Genomic DNA, 3,878 nt, shown 5'->3' with positions numbered 1-3,878 from the left:
TGTATTAGTCTCTTTATGACTTTGACTTGTACAGTTTATGACACGCAGAAGTGAAAAGGAGAGCATCACCTACGATCCCGAGATTGAAAGAACTCTCCATCGCCGCCTTAGAGCTTCTAAGCAAGGGAGAGCTGAAAGTGCAGAGATGGCCGAACAAAGGACCATGATGGATTATGCCAAACCAACCCTCACCGGGGCAGCCTCGAGCATTGTGAGACCAGCAATAGTTGCTAATAATTTCAAAATCAAACCAGCTATCATTCAGATGATACAAAATACAGTTCAATTCTGCAGGTTTGCTCATGAAGATCCGAACACTCACATTGCCAACTTCTTGGAAATATGTGACACATTCAAGCACAATGGAGTTAGTGATGATGCGGTGAGGCTCAGATTGTTTCCATTCTCATTGAAGGACAAGGCTAAGACTTGGCTGAACTCTCTACCAGCTGGATCAATTGCTAATTGGGATGAAATGGCCAGCTGCTTCTTATCCAAATATTTCCCTCTGTCCAAGACAACAAAGATGAGGAATGATATCACCACCTTCTTTCAACAGGACGGGGAGTCATTGTATGAGTCATGGGAGCGTTACAAGGAATTACTAAGGAAGGTCCCTCATCATGGACTTCCCGTATGACTGCAAGTTCAGACATTCTATAATGGGTTGATCGAAGCCAATAAGACTATTATGGACGCTACAGCTGGGGGATCCATTAATAACAAGACCCCCGAAGTTGCCCATGCACTCATTGAGGAAATGGCTGCAAACAACTATCAGTGGCACTCCAAGAGAGCCCAAGTTAGGAGACAGCTCAGACTTCATAATGTAGACACCTATACAGCACTGTCTACACAAATCGGTGCCCTCAGCAAGAAGATAGATGAAATGCAGTTGGCAGCCATGCATGTTCAGACCATAGTTCGTGAATGGTGTGGGGGAGGTCATATCAGCAATGAATGTCAAGTCAGAAATCAGTTCATGCAGTCCCCCGAGCAGGTAGATTTTGTTGGTAATTTGCAAAGGAAGCAAGGCAATTAGTACCCTCGTGCATTTAACCCCGGTTGGAGGAATCACCCCAATCTTTCTTGGCAAAATCAAAATGCGGTGAAGCCCTTTTCCCAAAATTTCAATCAGCTAGAGAAGAAATCTAATCTAGAGGAGTTGATGACCAAGTTCATAGCAAGTGCAGAAATGAGATTTCAGAACCAAGAGGCATCAATCAAGAACTTGGAAACTCAAGTGGGGCAGTTGGCACAGATGATATCTTCTAGAGTCCAAGGCGCTTTACCCAACAATACCAAAGCCAATCCAAGAGAATAGGTGCAAGCAATTACCTTGAGGAGTGGTAAGGAGCTGCAAGAGGTGGAGAAGAAGGCAAAGGAAGAAGACAAGGTGAGCGCAACCCGAGAAACCAAAAAGAAGGAGGAAGAGCGATCTGATTCAAAGAAAGAGAAAAGTCAACAATCGCAAGTACCATTTCCGAATAGGCTAAAGCAACACAAATTGGAAAAGGAATTCGGTAAGTTTCTTGAAAATTTTAAGAGTTTACATATTAACATTCATTTTGCAGATGCTTTAGCCCAGATGCCACACTATGCAAAGTTCCTGAAGGAGATATTGGCAAACAAAAGGAAACTGGGAGACGTGGCTACAGTTGCATTGAATGAAGAATGTTCTGCAATCCTTCTCAACAAGTTGCCTCAGAAACTAAGAGATCCAAGGAGTTTCACTATTCCTTGCACTATAGGAAATTTGAAAATTAATAAGGCATTGTGTGATTTAGGAGCTAGTATAAATTTGATGCCATATTCGGTTTTTAAGAAATTGGGGTTGGGTGAACCCCAACCCACTAGAGTTGCATTGCAGTTAGCTGATAGGTCCTTCAAGCATCATAGGGGAATCATAGAAGATGTACTTGTTAAAGTTAACAAATTCATTTTTCCTGTGGATTTCATAGTTTTAGACGTGGAAGAGGACGTTGATATCCCTCTTATCCTAGGGCGACCTTTCCTAGCTACGGGAAAGGCAATGGTTGATGTCCAAAAAGGACAACTCGGCCTTAGGATTCAAGATGAGGAAGTAACTTTTAAAATGTCTGATGCTAGGAAACATGCATCTTCTAGTGATGACTCATGTTGTATGATAGATGTCATTGATTATGCGGTGGATGGATGTTTTCAGGTCATCGGTCAACACCTCAAACCATATATAGCAGATGGAGCATTGCCTACCCCACCAACTGTGTACCTAGATTTTCATTGATCCCACTAGACTGTCGAGCATCAGACGAAAAACAAATGCTTATTGGGAGGCAACCCAATGCTGATAAGTAGTTCTTATTTTTATTTGTTTTTCTGTTTTTCCTTTTTTGGTATCATTTGAGTTTTTTTTTCTTCTAGGATTTGAATTTCGCAGATTGCTGATTACACCTAGTGTTTATCATTCTCTTCTCCTCCTAGTTTTTGTTGGATCTCAGCAGCTAGAGGGTCCAAATGAAGGAGCCACTCCAGATTTCAGAATGCTCTTTAGGGAAGTTCTCTAAACCCCTTCAAATGCTTAAAGTCCCACTGCTCTCATTGCTGAATTCATCTTTACACTTTCTCTATATGAACATTGAGGACAATGTTCATGATAAGTGTGGGGGAGGCTATAGCTATGCACCTCAATCACCCCAATACGTAAATGCATTGATAGACTGCATAAACTGGAAATTCCCTCAAGATTATTGTTGTTTATAAGGTGAATTCTAAGAGGGAATACGATGAAGTCGAAGGAAATCCCTGTAAGTGCTAGAATTTGTTCCTGTGATTGATCCAAATTTATCACAATACATGAGGATGAGGAATTCGAATAGGACTTTCATCATGACCAGCACCAACTCTACTCATGTGTATAGTGTGCTTTGTTGAAATCTTAATGATCATTCGAGCTATTAATGCATATTTGAACTGTTAATGCATGAACTTCAACAATTGCAAAAGAAAAAAAGAGAAAAAAAGAGAAGAAGAAAAAGGGACAAAGTCCAAATGACTCCGCTGTCATGAACTGAATAGTAAAACTAGCGGTTTATGATATGAGTTCAGTCCCAACTCCGCTATTCCAAGTTGAATAGTAAAACTAGCAACTTGGAATATGAGTATTGTTATCTGCCTCTAGCCTGTGACCCGTGTGAGATGGAGCATAAAATGCACTAACATTCAATTTAGTGCAATGACAGAATTTGAGACCAAGCTCGAGGTGATGGTTAGTTATGGCGGTCAAGGAACTGCTATATACAGTGAATGGAATTAAGTGTTGGAGCATGAACAACCTCATGTTCCCCCCTTCCTTGGCTCTTATGTATGTGGTAAGAATGGCCAATCATGGGGATGAATCAGGGTGCTTATGCAGGATTTCTAATCACTAAGCGCATTCTCATCCAAAAATTCACTCGATAGGTGGAAATAATCTGGTGGATGATCAGTTTAAGGGTAATATCTTTGCTTCAGGACAAGCAAAAGCTTAAGTGTGGAGGAGTTTGATGTATGCACATGCTACACATTATTTTTATTGTTTTATACATGGTTTTGATGATGACTTTCATGATTTTTACCCTAATTGAGAAAGATTTCAGGAAATCAAGAGCTTGGGACAACATAGGGTGAAGATAGCATAAAGACATGTTGATAGGGCGAAAAGGGCAGCACTTCGGCCCACCAAAGAGGGAGGCCCAATTGTAGCCCAATTCGCAGCCCTAGGGGAGGCTCCAAAAGGCGGCTAACTTTTAGAAGAGAGAGGGCTGAAGAGAAGAGTATAAAAGAAAAGAAAAAGAAGAAATTAGGGTTTGAAGTGATTAAACCACCTTATCTGCCTCAGTTTCTTCTAACTAATTCCT

At 41.1% G+C, this 3,878-nt stretch overlaps 1 non-coding gene across 1 annotated transcript; it reads right to left on the bottom strand.

Annotated features, from left to right (window-relative positions):
* Positions 1–523: 523 nt before the first annotated feature.
* LOC148791010 (small nucleolar RNA R71) lies at positions 524–630 on the bottom strand. Its single transcript, XR_016078045.1, has one exon. It is a non-coding gene; the product is annotated as a small nucleolar RNA R71 (small nucleolar RNA).
* Positions 631–3,878: the final 3,248 nt, after the last annotated feature.

This window comes from Nelumbo nucifera, chromosome 6, assembly GCF_055504915.1.
Source record: "Nelumbo nucifera cultivar China Antique chromosome 6, China Antique-T2T, whole genome shotgun sequence".
Taxonomy (NCBI): Eukaryota; Viridiplantae; Streptophyta; class Magnoliopsida; order Proteales; family Nelumbonaceae; genus Nelumbo; species Nelumbo nucifera.
The sequence above is the reverse complement of the archived record's forward strand: the minus strand, read 5'-3'. Positions and strand labels throughout refer to the sequence as shown.